Here is a 16,009-nt window from a genome sequence, read left to right as displayed (position 1 = left end):
GTCGAGAGCCGTGTAGAATTTGAAAGAGTTGCAGACAAACATCTCGGGGTTGAGCGAGGGAAACTGCCTGCAGCCATTTCATTCCATCCTGCTGCTGTTTTATCATTAATGAAAGCGAAGGATTATGTATCTCCTCAGTTGCATTTCTACCTCAGTTTGTTAGTTATCGCTGAAAGACTAAAAAAAAAAAGGTGTGACGACAGAAAATGTTTTGAAGGAACGCCAGTATTTTTTTTTTGTGCAAAATGCAGCGGACATAAAAAGTCTACACACCTCTGTTCAAATCCCAGTTTTTGCTGATCCTTTTTTTTTGCTGTGTTTTTAAAGTTCAAAATCAACACCTGAAATAATGTGGTTGCACAAGTGTGCACACCCTCGTGTATCTGGGATGTGGCTGGGATCACATTCTTGTTAAATGGAAGTCGACACACACTTGACATAATTGAATGTGCCTCTGATTAATGACCAGTTTGACGGTTTTCTGTGGTTTTAACAAGTCAAGGTTTCAATAACCGCTAATACGGGCTGTCAACGATGCTGAGCTCTGTTGGTTTTTTTGGAACAGAGCAGGGCACAATCTGATTGGCAGAGTTGAGTAAACGGGCCGCCTTTTTGAAGTTAATTGCCTCCAATTAAACTTTTTTTTTTCTCCTCGGAGCAAAATAGAGGAGGAAGAGGGAGGGGGGGGCAAGATGAGATACTGCAAACACAGATGCCACCTTTTTGCTCTGATTGATGTGTATCGTTAAAAAAAATAAAAGAGGTGCCAACGGGTCCGAGTTAGCCTCAAGGACAACATGAGTAGCCCATTGGTCTGTTCTAAAAATAGTTCAGCAATGACGGCGCAATGCAACTTTCTAAGAATCAAAACAGAAAAATGTCAACATTTATTTAAAATTAATATGATACAAAAAATTCCAAAAAATAGATTGTCGACGATAGAAAAAAATGTATTTCACTAAATAAAGTCATTTAAAAAAAGCCCATTTTAGGGCTGTAATTTTAATACCGTAATTTCCGTCAGAATTAAATATTGGCCCGCGTGTACTTTTTGGTTTGCTTTTGAGTAGAAGTCACTTTTTTTTTCTGCTCACTCATCGCTGCCACCACCATGCGTCACTGAAGATGTGATGTGAGCATTTTCAATAAATACTTTGGAAACCATGAGTTTCACACGTTTCAGCTGTAAGTCTTTTTTTTTTTTTTATGTTTAAATTTCCACATGGGTGTGTAGACTTTCTATATCCACTTTACAATTTGATTACTCACCAAAGGGGAACACCTCTGAGAATGCTTGCTCCAATATACAGTATCCTCGCTTCTCGCAACGATATCACACAATGCCCATCTATTTCCACTTTAAACAGCACAGTTACTTTGAAAGCAAAAAAAAAAAAAAAAAAGATCCGAATGTTTATGGAAGACGTGCAGTGACACTGTCTCAGTCTATAACTGTAACATCCATGAGTTGAGTGGCACTCCTTTGACTTGAGGGCAAGTGGCAAGATGTGACAAAGTCTTATTTTTAGACGTTTATTTATACCTGTTTGTTGTTATTAATCGGTACATAATCCAAACAAGGTTTTTGGGCGGTTAAAGAAAGCGCACGTCTGACAAGTGAGTTTTGGCACATTTGAATGTATGATGTCCTCTGACCTGAAACAACACCAAACACTCGCACAGTGATTGAAAGAAAAAAAAAAGTAGATAGCACTGTTGTTCTGTTGCACTAAACTTGTTTTCAAAGAGATCCCGTTGTTTTGTTTTTTCTTACTGTTTTGTAAGCATTGCTTAAATTTCACTCTTTTTTTATTTATTTTTTTTCTCAAATCACCTGAGTAGAATGTATATTATTAGTGTGTTATTTCTTCATTAGTCTTTTCAACAGTAAACCACAATCTTGAGTTAAGTATATATCCAGTTTCATAAACAGACTCATTTTTTTTAACCACTATTACAGCTACTGCAAAATAGTGTAACGACAAAGGATTACACCGCCTAACAGCTCATTTCAATCCGAGATGCCTTTTTGTGTTCCGAAAAGTATTTTTGATGCCGATTTCAAAAATGTCTTTACTTTTGTTCAAGCACATCAGGTTTTTTTTTTCCCCAGATACTTTTTTTTTTTTTTTTTTTTTAATTTGACCTTCAAATTATTGCACAGTACCGATTTTACCAGGCATCATTTATCGCGTTTCATGAAAAAAAAAAGAAACATGTTGTTTAACCAAAACCTTTAATTCCTAAATTGTCATTGTTATTGTATTATGATGAAAACGTGATGTGCTCGAGAAAAAAAACAAGGAGAGGGTTGGAATCGGCGCAAAAATATAATCGAGAAAATTTCACTTGCATCTCAGATTTAAAAAAAAAAAATTAAAAAAAATGGTTGACTTTGTGTTATTAAAGCTGCCCTGAATAGAAATAGTAAATTGTTACATTTAAAGTGAAATTTCACATTTTCAAAAACATTTTGACGTTCTTCTTAAAACAACACCCATGTTGTCCTATTCGATCCATTTTTCCCATCGTATGAATTTGTTTGGCTTTTTAGTGCAGTAATAAAAACTAATTGGATGCCACTGACTGGGGGGGGGGGGAGTACCATATAATGAGTAATTGCACTTTTCTTGATTGAGGCCAAAGTAAAACAGCTTTTTTTTTTTGTTAAAGCTCAAAACAGCTGATACAAGTACTGTGGATATTTTGAAATTGACACTTTTGTTATCTTGACTCTCATCCGTCATTGTTTCGCTTTGTGTTACGGTATGCAAAATATTTTGGCATTGGTGGAAAATTCTCCATCGCTTTGTATCTTATTGCAACGTTTGAGTCGACAAAGAGGTGACGTGACGCCCTAAGTGCCATTAGAAAGCACGCATTTCATGTGTTGAAGAGACATTCGAGAACATACAAGACTGACACGCTGAAAAAGACGACGTGTAAAATTGTGAAAAGAAATTAAAAAAAAAAAAAAGGCAAATATTCCCGAATAATGGCACGAGGCTAAGGAGTCGCGTTTGTGTGGCTTTAATTGTTCTCACTTCTCAAACGAGGAGTCTGATCACTTCCGCGTTTATTCAAATGGGGTGTGTGCGTTTCTCACCTGCTGTCAATGTAAAATTTATAATTTGTCATTCATTATTAAGGGTGACGCGCCGAGGACGGCCCGTGGTCACCGGCGACACTTGAGCAGAATCTTTGATAAGCACATCAATCCTCACAGTGACGCTTGTTCTTTTTTTTGTTTGTTTGTCTTTTTTTTTTTCTTCCCCTCGCTCACTTCATATTTTGCCTTCCACGCGTTACGGTTAAGTCGTTGGAGCTGGTAATCTTTCTTTATATGCATTTCTACCTCATATCGCTACATGTTGTAGATGTAGTGTGTATGTCCTTTTTTTTATGATTACTGTCATGCATTTGTTGGAAAAAAAAAGATGGGAAAAACAGCAACACACACAAAAAAAAAAATGTGTCCTTGAAACTGAACAGTCTACCTCGTAAAGACTGTCTTTATTTACACTGACGAGCGTAATTCATTGAGGGGAAAAAAAAGTTGATGGGGTAAAGAATGCAGAATTGGATTCATGTCCTATTGAAATGTGTGTTGGAGTAAAAGACGCGTCCCCCCCCCACAAAAAGAAAAAAAAAACATTTACAATCCAATGTGAGCTTATTGTCATGTCAGTGTTTATCGGTGTGCCAATTTATTTCCAAGTGTACATGGAGCGGACCCATTTGGACTTTTCTTATCCATGTACAGTCCAATGAACTCGCACACACATGCTGTACCTATTGTACATTTGCTTACGGCCGACAGTACATCGAAAGCACCACATACATGTTTATACGTGTGTATGTATTGCCATAGTACAGTGACTTTAAATGTATTTTAATTTTATTGAGGCTTTTGAAATACTAAATAAAAATGTCTCATTTTTTTCCTGAACCTCTGATGCTTTTTATTTCCCCCTTTTCTTAAATTAAAAAAATATCATATGGACGCTTAACTCATTCACTGCCAGCCTACAGGTAAAATGAATGTACTTTGTGGCGTCTATATCCGTCAATGGCAGTTAATGAGTCAATTCTGAGGCTTTTTCTTTTTAATACACCAGATTCTATTTAATTCTGATTTGATGTTTTTGAGTACAAGCCATTTTCCTTATTCTATACATATTACGAATATTTGTGTTGTTTATTTATTAATTATTTTGAAGGGGGGGGGCGTATTAATGGCATTTCCATTGATTTCAAAGGGGAAAAAAATTACAAATTAAACTTACATCTCATGGCACTGCTGTTCTTATACTACCAAATAACCAATAATGTAACATTGTAAATCTAAAAAAAAAAATAAAAAAAATCTAATTAATGCCATATAAAGCTGGGTCATTGTTATTATTATTAGCAAATAAAGCACCGATACGGACTATATGCAGCTAATCGAGGAGACTAATTGCAGTTTTACACTTTAACCACCATAACCACACCGCCTATAAATGTTGTTTAAAGCCACTTAATAGATTTCCCAATTATGCTTTTATGACTTTATCCTTTGGATGAAAAACTGAGTGTCAGTACGGTCTGAAAGAGGCGAGTCAATAATGATATTTCAGTCGCACACATAAAAACGTGCGGCTCTTTAAATGTTATGTCATGTTAATTAAGACATAATAATGAGTTGAGGTTTTTTTTTTTCTTCTGCGTGTGTGTTAACTGATCTAATGCACAATGCTACCGGCTGGCATTTACTGAACAAAGAAGCAAGTATCCGGGTTAAGACAGAATTTTATGCACGCTACCTTAAAATGAAAAGAAAAAAAAATCACATTCGACGAAAGCGAGTCAGTTTGGATGAGTAACGCGTCATGTTGCACAAAATGATGCCGTTTGTTACTTTTAACACGAATGACGCTGCCACGAATGGGGGTGGAGGAAGAGCTACGCCGCTCACCTGGTTGACGCGTTTCAATAAAAGAGGACAAGAATGAAGACGTTCATCTCTTGGCACATCACAGGTAAGTACACAATTGATTTTTGATTTGGTTTGAGAATGTAGTGATTAGCTTCTTTTTGGGACAGTTAAGAATGTTAGATGGCTAATTAAAGCATTGTAGTTGTTGGGTTATGTTTCATGATTTAACAGTATAACCAACCAACCCAAAAGTGGTGGATAGAAATAACCCAGCATCGACACCCAGTGCTGGGTTAGCGATTTCACTCAATTCGAGTTGGATCAAAATTTTGGCCGATGTGCTGGGTCAAATCCTCAACCAAATGCGATCATCATTAGAAATAGCCCAGCATTGTCTTGGTCCATTTTGGATCAGGTGTTGGGTGAACTATTTCACCCAATTTGGGTTGGATCAAAATCTTAGCCAATGTGATGGGTTAAATCCTCAACCCACTGTACTGGGTTTTGCCAATAACCCAACATCTGCTCCATCCGAGCGGTATTTCATGCAATTTGGGTTACTTTTGGCCCAGTCGTTTTAGGAGTGTATCATATATCATCATATAATGTTGAATATCAACGCCAGGGCTTGTGTTATTGATAATCTGTTTTCAGAATGACATCGTTGCAGAAAGAAAAGTCCACCTGACTGAAAAAGGGGATTTAACAGCTCTTCATTGACTCCATTTATTTATTTATTTTTTCTTTATCGCCCACATCCCGGCATATCTGCGCATCCAGACAGTACACATGCTCCTCGCCAAAGTGCACTTTAAACAAGAGCTCCTGGACTTGAAACGCGAATCGGGAGCGATAAGAGAAAAGTAAAGTTGAGTCCAACAAATTACACCGGAGTTATTAGCGGCTATTTTGTAAATATCAAAGATCCGCACGCCACGGCGGTCTCTGCTTCATTTGCATTCTGATGAAACTGGAGTGGTTGCGCGTGAACTCGGAGGTTATCTGGCGAGCTGCAGCGCCGAGCAGCCAAATCAGACGGCTTCGCAAAACCGCATGGCTCAAGAGGATGAGCCATAGACCTCTCTCAAATCACTTCCTTCGTAACAATTAAAATATGCAAAGTGATAATTTTCCTTAAGTAGCCTTAAATGTGCAATCTATTTAAATGCGAGGGGAAATTGTCCAAAGCTCGCAGCCTGGCGTGTGAATGACGGGGTGGCGGGGGCATAAATTATGCAAATAGCAGAAAAGGACTTTTAAAGCCTAATTTTCACCCCCTCCCCCTCCATAATAAGCATACTGTTTCATTTAATGTTTTTCCTCTTATTAAAAGTGACAGTTCTTTTGCTCCGTCTGATGGCTATATCTGACACAAGCCGCACTAGTGACTGCTCCACTAAATGCTAAAGCATTTTTCCCGGCGCTTTTAGATGATGGTTACATTCACAAAGTAATTATGCGCCGGAGAGTCCAGAAATAAGGTTTAATTACACAGTAATCTCTTCTGATGGACACTAGGAAGTGCGAGCTCTGCCAGCCTGCAATCCATCAATGACAAACCTCTGGCCACTTTTAATTTCTCCTCATTTGCATCATAACCTCGGCACCAAGTTGCACAAATGCTGTTAAATGTTAATAGGACCTGTCTCTCCGCTCAGAATGGAGGCTTAAGCCATTCCCATTCTGCCTTTTCTCTCCCTCTATCGCCGCCGTTCACTCCCCCGCTCTCGCCCTGCTTGCCTCGCGCGCGCGCGCGCGCGCACATACGCACACACGCTATCTCTCAAGTCCATATCTCCCTCCCTTCTCACATTCTCATGAGTCTTCACATAAATTGGCCCTCTTCAGAAGAAAAAGCGGCGCACGGGAGACGGCGCATGGTCACTGCCGTGCTAATTGGGAGCAACATGTAAAGTTTTATCTCTCGAGTGCTAACAAACCGTACAGACAAGCGTAATTCCGGCTGTGTAGCACGGCGGGGAAAACACAAGGCGTGTTTCCGCCACGCGATGCGGAAGAAGACGATGAGACCGTCAAATGAGGTTTTGGACAAATTGAGACTCGCTATTGAGGCCATCGACGCATCGTGCCGCCTCTTCAGGTATTTAAAAGGTTGATTAGATCCGGGAAATCTCATTATCTGCCTGTCTCCTTCATATTCCAAGTGTGACCCCCGTAATATACAGCACTGGGTTGTCCTAATGCACTTTTCAACCTGTTCTCGGGAGAATTAGTGGGAAATCGAACGGAAATGTTCGAGGGGGAAGTCAAGTGAAAAATGATCTCGATGAGATTATGCGGCCTCACTCGTCGAAACACGCGATTCTGATTCATATCGCTTTTGCGGAATAGGGACTGAACAGAAACAAATCGACTTGTTTTTCTCCATCTGACGAGGCGGCCATTTTGCCCCAGAGGTTGTCAGTCAGGGTGGCAACGCAAGATGGCCGCCTTCTGGCTGTAGTCTTTTGGTCGAAGAGTTGTGTGGAAAATGTAATTGACTTTATTACATTATACTTTTTAGACATTTGTTGTCTCATTGCACTCATCAAATACTTCAAACTAAAACCAACAAATACCAAATTAAACCGAAGCATTTTCAAGCACAACAAATCTAATAATTGAATCTAACTGAATTAAAAAAAAAAATCTAGACCAAATGAAAACTTACAACGATGAAAAACGTCAAGCTATTCGAAGCCTATTTGAGGCAATTCCGAACGTGAAGCCGTCCGTCCGCCTTCAGGTCAATTCGCAGGCCCATTTTCTTGCTTTACTCAAGTGGCCAGCAGTCAGACATCAAGTCAAAATTGTGCGCTAAGTGGATCCAATAAACCTAAACGACGGATTTGTGTGGTGTATTTTGGTGCCCCCGAGCACCCTTCCTCCCTCTCGCGCAATAATCTTGGGCTGCGCGTCATAACATGGCCTCCGAAATGCAGCGTCGTCGCGTTGGTGATCGCTTGCCGCATTTTTTACAAAGTGGTGTGAAGGCAACCATTAGTGTGTGCGCTCTTCTCACAAACAACATGATGGGATGTCGGTCTTCACGGCATCCTCACCTGGCGGCAATATTGGAATAATATGACGTAAGTCAAAAGTAGTCCTCCAAAGGTTACCTGAGTAACACTCATTTATTAATAAATTAATTAATTTATTTTGTGGAAATAAAACTACTTTAAAAATCCCCCACAAGATTTAACCTTAAATTCACTTTCTGTAATTTTCTTCCAAGCTGTTAGAGTCGTTTTAATGCAATATCCATTTTTTTACCTTAACATGAGTTCAAGTCGACTGAAAACTGCTCAGGTAACGACTGTCACGGCTCACCGGTTTTCGGGTGTCATGTGACGCACCGTGATGTCATTTTCAGTCAACTGTGAGTGACAGTGCAAGACAAAATGGCCGCCCTCTAAAAAAAAAAAAGCTGCTGAATTTATATTGCACAAACGCATTTCGTGGAGGCACATAGAAGATATCCTTGTAAAAAAGAAAATTGGACTTGACTTCCCCTTAAAAAAAAACAATCAAAGATCAAAGTATGTTGCAAAAAAAAAAAAAAAGCCAAAAGTTACTTACGCAAACGTACCACCCACCTCTGTTTATTCCTTCTTTTTTTTCTATTAAATGCCTTTAGGTCACTTATCATCCCTTTCATCAGTGTATTAATTACCGTCTGCAATTAATGGTTAGCATCAAAAGTTGCCTAATTGTTTGATACCAGACATTTCATTAGTACATTAATTATGAAATATCCAATTAATGGTCATATTTGAAGTCCTAACGCAGGTCATTGCAAATTTAGAGGCTTCAATTGAATGACCTGTAAGGGGGGGATTGAATTAATTAGTTAAAGGCGGGATTAAAAAAAAAAAAGCATCTGTGAGAGCGAAAAGAGCTGACTGGTCAGATGCGTGTCTCCATCGCCCCCCTCAGCAGGGAACATGAGGAGCTAATGGGGAGCAAAGATAGACGAGCACATGCTCCTTGGCCGCTCGGCGCCCAGTCAAGGCAATCATGGGAAACACGGAACGTCACTCTTTTTCACTTTCATCCTTGCCGGCGCGCACGCCGCCCTCTATAACGTCATTATCGCCGGCAGATCTGCACAGTACTCTGACAGGGGCCATGTTATCCCGGCACTGGGGGAAATGCAAATTGATTTCACATCTGCCATGGCATTTTTACATGTTCCATAGACTGTCATTTCCAGCTCCGATAGGAAAATCAGAGGCAAATGTCAAACAGCGAAGGCTTTCTATGCACCAGAGAGTGTTGTTTATTCATCGCTATCTGTGAAACAAGATACTTCTTAATGTCACTTTCACTACTTGTTGAGAATATATGATGATAGATTAGTATTTGGCAGCTCGCAACTTAAATGGAAATACAGTTACTTGTTTGCCACTGGTGGAGATGGAGGGGGGCCGCTGTGGCACTAAGGCCCCCCTCAAATATGCTCGGACCCCCAGGTGCCAGACTAAATACTATATTTCCTGGAGTATAAGACACACCATAAATAAGCCACAGCAACTAAAGAAAAACAAACAAAAAAAAAACTGTCTATAAGCCGCAGTTTTCAATGTTGAAAACAATTTTGTACTGTGAATGCACATAAAGGTACAAAAACAGACTGTTAAAACTGTGCCTTTGAACACGGCAACAACTTTGCTAATTAAAACAGAACAGACCCAAGAGAAAAAAAAAGAAGATATATTTTGCGTATTTTATATAAATATACTATATAACTATAGAGCGCCCCTAGTGGTGAAAGAAAAACCCACAGAATAGCTGCACCGTTCTATTCGCCGCATGGTTCAAAATCTAGGAAAAAAGGAGTGGCTTACAGTCTGGAAAATATGGTAATTGACATTGGGGGCGTTCCTTTTTTTTTTTTTTTTCCCAGATAATTTTTTCTCACATTTTGGGGTTTTGTTAAAAAAAAAAAAAATAGTGTGCAACCTGTTCCTGTTATTCTGTTGTATGAATGGCAACAATTTCATATAAAAGCTAATTGGATCTTTACCATATGGCGGAAAATTGTTCTGTCACTACGTGTCGTTGGCATAGATAGATGAACAGATACATGTTTTTTTTTCGATAAGTCGATATAATTTTCTGGGAAATGAATTAAGTAAAAATGGATGAATGAAATCCCTTTTGGTTGTTTAGAAAGCCAAAGAAAAAGCCCCCCCCCCCAAAAATTTACTTATTTATTGACTCCGAGAGCCGTTTCACTCTTCGGTATAGACGGAAAAGGGAAAAAAAAATATTAGAAAGCAGATGGCTGAATCAAGGTCAAAAGCAATTGAGAAGTTTGTCAAAATGTGATGACATAAGCAAGGCGTGGCGTTATTGTCGGCGAGTTTGAGGTGCACGAAAACATATTGAAATGACAGCAACAGTGCAGCTGCCAGCACACTGGCAGGAATGATTTGCCCCGAGCATTTTTTTTTCTCTCTCTCTTTTTCTTCTTCTTCTTGCGTTGCCGTTGTGTGTGTCCCTTCACTCGCATGGCTGACTGCCAGATGTGAGTCAAACCAGATCTGGAAATGTAATCAGATTACAAACGGCTGTCCTTAAGCGGAGGGAAAAGAAGTCACATTTGATGGATACTGTCACCGTACAAACAGACTTGCCTGTCAGGCTGAGTCATCAATTTCCGGCTTGTTTGCCGTACCTAATCGCGTGTCCGACTGGGACGTCTGATCAGATAGTGCTTGATAATACGCATCCGCCACAACATTTGCTCCCACAGTTGGTTGTATGGGTCGAAATGTTGCGCTAGATCAGTGGTGTCAAACATACGGTTCGCGGGCTGGATCTGGTCCGCAAATGGGTTAAATCCGGCCCGTGAGAAAATTTGGTCAAGTATAAAAATAAGTACAGCCTTACTAAATGAACTCAGATCTTTTAGTAATATGCATCATAAAATTCAACGTGGCAATCAATTCGTAAACTTTTCTTTCAAAGTGTTATTCTTGATATTTACAAGCAATGCTCAATTGAGTTGGAAGTTGAATATGGAATTGACCCTGGAATTGGCACTAAAAAATACAACATAAATTTAACATAAATGCATTAAAGATGATATATTCAACTAACCAGGATTGCATGCAAATAGCGATAACCTGCATAAAATCGATACTAATTGTTTTTCGTTCTAGATCCTGATTTTCCCGGTCAGGCCCACTTGGTCATAGATTTCCCTCCATGTGGGAGCTAAAATGAGTTTGACACCCCTGTTCTAGATCATAAACACGTTTCGAGTGGTGGAATTTTGCTCATGTGAACATTGTTGCTTTTATATGAAATCTTAAAAAATATCTTAAAAATATCAATGTACGCTTTTCTTTCGCGAGACTAGACTATTCTGCGGAAACGCCAAATAATTTATATGTGTGACCGACTACGCTAACCATCCTCCACCTGCTGCCGAGTCTTTTCAAGCGTTTGGAATGAATTTCCCATCCGTCTGTCCATGTTGTATGGCGCTTGTTGTCCTCAGGAGGTTTGTGGGTGAGCTGGAGCCAATCTCAACTGACTCTGGACGAGAGACGGGTCACACCCTGGACTGGTCGCCAGCCAATTGCAGGCGCTTGAATCTTTCAGGGAGGATTTCTGCTCTCAAGTCTTTCTTGTAAAAGTCAAAAGGTATGTAGAAAAGTAAAAAAAACAAAAAAAAAAACTACATTGGATCAGGACCAAACTGAACACCTTCATACATGCCAACTCCTGCCCAGGCCTGAATTTTATTATTAAGATCGGCCCGTTTTTCGTGGAGGAAATGTTTTATATTGGATTCTCCCTTGGCCCATGCCCCTCACTTCCACAAAGTTTGGAACGAATAAGTGAAGTTTTTTTTTTTTTTTTTGCGTAATCCTGCAAATGCAATGTGGTGAAAATATAACCTCCTTGGCTCAGGTTATAATTTTAGTTATCAGCCTGCAGCTTGTTTTTTGCAGTTCACAAAACTCAAGAGTAACATTAGCAACCCATGCTAGCTGTAACACAAACGCAAAGTGTCCTGGCTGGTCCACCAAAATTAGGGCTTGAGATCCAATTTTTTTTTAAACTGAATTTATGAATTCAGATTTAATAAATAATATAATAATGATATAATAATAATTCGGAATCACTTTATTAAATTCTACTTCATGTGTCGTGGTTATTATGAGGGGTTGCCAGATTCATACACGCAATACTAAATGTGCTCAAATTAACTTTAATTGTATGCCATAAATAATGATATTCATCTATATGAAGACACTCATGATTTTTCCCCCTAAAATTATGAACCCGAATTTAACAATTGCAGGAAACCGATCAAAGTTAACATGCAACAATTGAAGTCGAGAACAGAACAATGGGCACAACAATTGTCCCATTTCTATAAATCGTTGTAACTTTTCACATTTTCTCGCCAGCTCTTCAAAAACATCCCTAGCAAATCACAACATGTCCTCACCGATGAGCTATTTTTAGAACAGGACAGGTACGACCATATTACAAAATAACTTCCTTTTTAGACATCAGTGTGCCATCAACATCATTTCATTCATAAATCGCCTTGACACAATGTCAACATCAACAAAAATTCAAAAGCGATCGGCTTCCCGCCTCGTCTGAAATACGGCCTTACTTTACAGTATTCGGGCAAACTCCATACAATTATCTTGATGAGATCTTAAAAGACCTCCACTGATGTGGGAGTGTGAGAAGGCCTCGCCTCTAGACCTCGCTTTCATTCATCTCCCCAACATCAGGGAGCTCAAGCTTGGCGTCACTCAAAGCTTTTCCTCCTTTGAAACTCCCAAAGGCAGACCCCCCGAATTAAGCTCACTTCTGTTTGACCAAAGATGAGACCAGCCGTGAAGCGAGGCGGCTTTTCTCCTGCCTTTTCTCACACAGGAGTTGGCAGTCTACCCCTCAGACCTGTAAACCTCCAGAAAATCCCTTAAAAGAAGAAAAGAGTTGCTGATGATGAAGTCAACAAGGGACAACCGTTGTAAAATTGTGAGCAGTTGACAGCCGCTCCGCTCACTGTACGGCACCGCGGCGGCCGATTTGTTGCCGACGCGATATAGTAGAAGCTCGGAAAATTCACTTGGTGTTATTTGCGCTGGCAATTCGTGGCAACACTGTGGACGAGTGGTTGGCATGTCTGCCTCGCAGTTTTTATGTTCCGGGTTCGACTCTTGGCTCGACTTAATAATCCTTTTGGATTTGTCATCATCGTTACGTTTTGACTTTTATATTTCAAATTTAGTTAGTTGATATATTTTAAAAAATGTGTTACTGTAGTTTAGTTTGTATTAGTTTTAGTATTAGTTTTTTTTTTTTTTTGTGGAAGCACAGCCCAGAATGTGGCAACAATAAGTGACATCAAATGATATTCAAACCCCCCAAAAAATAAAAATAAAAATCAACAAAAATACTAGAGGGCATAACAGTCATTTAATTCATATCTTTATGGATGAGCAAAAATGAGCATTTTACAAATTTTATTCAAATTTTTTTTCTGGCTAATTAATGTTTCCGGAATTTTATTCTGCCAAATATCGGCATCAGCCTAAAAAAAAAAAAATCCAGCCCTACTTTTCATGATAAGAACTTGAAATATGCACCTTTCAACGAAGACAAAGACACTTTTGGCTTTGGCTGTGTTTCCGTATGGCGGCCTGATTTTGACTATCACTTTGGATGTTGCACTTCACGACTTCTTCCAGGTGCTTCAAGTGAGTCATTTAAATCCATAAATGTAAATAGCACACGCTCTCATTTGTGATGATAATATATTGTTTGGACGTAGCTCCATTTTCCAGAAGCTGGCAAGTAGAGTTTATTGATTGACGCTCGACGTCCAGCTCTCAGATAAATATTCATTCTAAAGTCTGATTTCCAAATAGAAAACATGCTCACGCCTATTTTCTCGCGGTTACATCAATATTGCATGGCTGCGTTTTAATGCTAGCCATGTGTCAGGCGGACGGGGGTCGGCATCCGCAGACAAAGTGAAAGCTCTCCAACCAGTAGGACACCTCAAGACCAAAAAAAAAAAAAAAAAAAAATCACTCTTAATAAGAGTCTTCTCCAGAAAAGATTGAGCGGTAAAGATTATGTGAATCTATTCCGAGCACATTCAAAGGCAAGGGACCATGCACTCCCCTTGCGGGTTCATTATCATTCTCAGGTTATCCCAGGCCCAGGGAATCTGGAACGCAAATGAATTAGTGAGAATTAAGAAGTCTCTGTGGTCTGAAACCTCTCCAAATCTCCTCCAAGATGAAAGGTACATAGCGATGGCTTCTGCACCCTAAGCACCCCATCCTCATGCACACGCCATCGCCGTCTCTCCGAAAAATGGAAACAAGCGCTTGGCGCTGTCCGACGGACGTCTGGTGACCGCCGGCTTTGGTCACCAGGGAGACAAGGGGCAGGGCTGCAGGACGGATGTGTGACGCATGGCCGCTTATTAATTACCACAGCGAGGCGCAGGCACTTTTGGAGCTCTTTCTAGCCGACCGAGGACTCGACGCGAGCTGACGGACGGAATCTGGAGCAGGTAAGCGATAATCGGAGTGCAAGGATGTGCGGGGTGGTTTTGCACATCAATGACTTCATTTGAGGAGTAGCTTTTTTTTTTTTTTTTTTTTTTTAATTTTGAAGAAGATTTTGGCAGGAAATATATATTTTTTTTTTTAATTAATTTTTAATTTTTTTTTTACACCATCAAGTTAGTTAGTTTCCGATGTAGAAACATTTTCGGTGAGGTCATTTTAAACCTGAATGTATTTGAGTTGAAATTTTGAATTAAATTCAATTGATTTAAAAAAAAAAGATCTACTGTGATGTAATTTTAAGAATATTTATTGCGCATACCTCAAAAGTCGAAACTATTGAATACAATTGATATACTTTTAAAACTCTTTAGGCCACGCCTTCTGGCTGATTTACACCGTAACAGAACGTAATAATTTCGATGACATTAATCTTAGGTTAGCTTAGCAATTAGCATAGTTTGTCCGTCTTTCCTCAACGTCCCTTTGTGAGAACGATACGTGTCCGTTTTTAGCCGCAGTAATAGTCAAACCTAGCTTGTTGCTAGCTAGCTGGTGCGCCGCAAGTAGCACGAAACGTAGCAAAGCTTTTTCGGACCGTCTTTGTGATTCTGAAAAACTTCAAAATTTGTCATTCTCAGTTTTGCTCTCGTCATCTTGTCATCAGACACGTCTCCAAATCTTGAATTGGCTGGCTTTTTGCCATCACGCAATGGTTGAACAAGGAGCCTTCCCCTGGACCAGCAAAGAGTTGTTGCTAGTCTGGCACCAGTTTTACAAAATCCTACGAGGTTCTTTTTTTTTTCCATTTCACGGAAAAAAAAAAAAAAAAAAAAATCAAAGACTGGTTGTAATTTTGCCCCAAGCTGAAAAACAGCACTGGCAACCAAAAAAGCGTGAAAGGGGTGTGAGTCTTCCCAGAAGAGTGGAAGCTTTTATTGCTGAAAAGATCCAAGGAGAGGTGGTCTGAATCAAGGATGGTTCGAGTTGAAAGTGGAATGATTCGATTCGGTTCCATTTTAAAGTGATCCCACTTTAAAATGGAACCGAATCGAGGATTCGATTTGTTACGGTCCGACTCATTTCGTATGATATGATGCAATTAACTAACCGGTACTGAAAATGTGTCATTCCAATCAGAGATATAACCCAAAAAAGACAATTCGATATGTCTCTCGATATATTTTAAAGCTAACCGCTAAAAAAGCGATTTTCCGATTCAAATATTTTTGGGGGTTCCACCTCAAATAAATGAGTGTGTGTTTTAAACATGTACGTTGCGATCAAATTTGTGTCTCACGACATGGTGTCCTTTGTTTTTCTCAGACTACATGAGCTTCACAATCACTTCCTCTCACAGGAAAAAAAAAAAAAAAAAGATGATGCAGTAATGATCTGCCTGTGCTCAGTATTTTTCCCTCCTTCCCAGCCGTCAGGCCTGGCCTTTTGTGACAGACTGCAGAGGCTACCTCTCTCTCCCTCAGCTCATTCAGTATCTCACCCTGCCCCGGTGCTGGACATCAAATGACCA

Source organism: Idiotropiscis lumnitzeri, chromosome 14 (genome assembly GCF_059441095.1).
Source record: "Idiotropiscis lumnitzeri isolate Australia: NSW breed Sydney's pygmy pipehorse chromosome 14, RoL_Ilum_1.0, whole genome shotgun sequence".
NCBI lineage: Eukaryota > Metazoa > Chordata > Actinopteri > Syngnathiformes > Syngnathidae > Idiotropiscis > Idiotropiscis lumnitzeri.
Note: the sequence above shows the minus strand (reverse complement) of the source record.